This window comes from Aplysia californica, unplaced genomic scaffold (genome assembly GCF_000002075.1).
Source record: "Aplysia californica isolate F4 #8 unplaced genomic scaffold, AplCal3.0 scaffold00846, whole genome shotgun sequence".
NCBI lineage: Eukaryota > Metazoa > Mollusca > Gastropoda > Aplysiida > Aplysiidae > Aplysia > Aplysia californica.
The window spans coordinates 20,594-21,866 of record NW_004798116.1 but is presented as its reverse complement, the minus strand read 5'-3'; positions in this window follow the sequence as shown (position 1 = coordinate 21,866).

Below are 1,273 nucleotides of genomic sequence, written 5' to 3'. Positions count from 1 at the left end.
ATCCCCCCCCCCTCCCTCCCCCCAAAAAATGTCAATTGATAAGAACAAGAAAAGAGCGAGAACATAATAAACCACAGGTCATATGGAAACAGAGGTAAAGGCAGTCCCACAAAAAGACGGATAGACGGTTCAGAAAAATACCCCCCCCCCCAAACCAGGGCAGTGCTACTGACTGAAGTTGTCTTAAGGCCATTCTTAAAGGGGGGATAGTAACATGTTCTTCTGCACAGTAGAATAAGGCTGCTTTATCAATGTCACGCTCATACTGTGCCCAAACATCAAAGTAGGAACTGCTGCTTTTTCTTTCCTAATCTTTACTATTGCCATTTTCACCTACTTTTTTATATGTTTGTCACTCTTGTTAACTGCTATTCCCGGGGTCCTTTGATAGTCGAAGCAGACTTTGTGCTGTTTAAGCTAGAGAGGTGAGCAGAGTAAGTCTGATTCCCTGTAAAGACTTCTCTCTTGACATCCACCCCATGGCGCTCATATGACCTTATGCAGTTGCGAGGGCCGTAAAACCCAATAGCATCAGAAGAATAGAAGTCAAGAACACCACGACCATGTAACAGGCGATACAAAGAACATATGGTCGCTTTTAAGCACAAGGGGGCTATCCCGAGAAATGCTGTTTTGAGAAAATCGAAGGTAAAGTTTTTGCCCCTTGTTCAGTTTCTTTTAAAGACAACAAGAGTTTTCTCTACTACGAAACAAATATACACACAAATGAAACCAAACTTCTCCTATAGGTAGGGAAATGCTCTCTTTTGGTGTAGGTCGAGATTTCTGGAAACCCCAGGAATGTGGGTTGGCCCTCTAGTCCTTAAAAGCGACCATAATATGAAAACGACGAAGTATGCTTCTTTCCTTCAACACCTCCAGGTGAAAAGCTAGGAAAAGGAAAACTGGAGTAAGAAATGAAGAGTTCAGAAGGGGAGGGGGGGGGGGGGAGTGCGGGAAGGTATCATTTGTTTTTGCCTGGGCCAGTTCAGATACTATCATTTGGCTTGTTTGTTTGTCTCTTTGTTGTTGTTGTTGTTGTTGTTGTTGTTGTTGTTGTTGTTGTTGTTGTTGTTGTTGTGAGTGCTGTTGTTTCTATTGCTGCCTTTCCCGTTGTTGTTCCTGTTTGCTGCTGTTGCTGTTGGAGGGGGGGGTATTGTTTATGTGTTTGTTTGTTGGAGGGCAAGGTTTAATGGTGTTTGTTTGTTGGAGGGCAAGGTTTAATGGTGTTTGTTTGTTGGAGGGCAAGGTTTAATGGTGTTTGTTTGTTGGA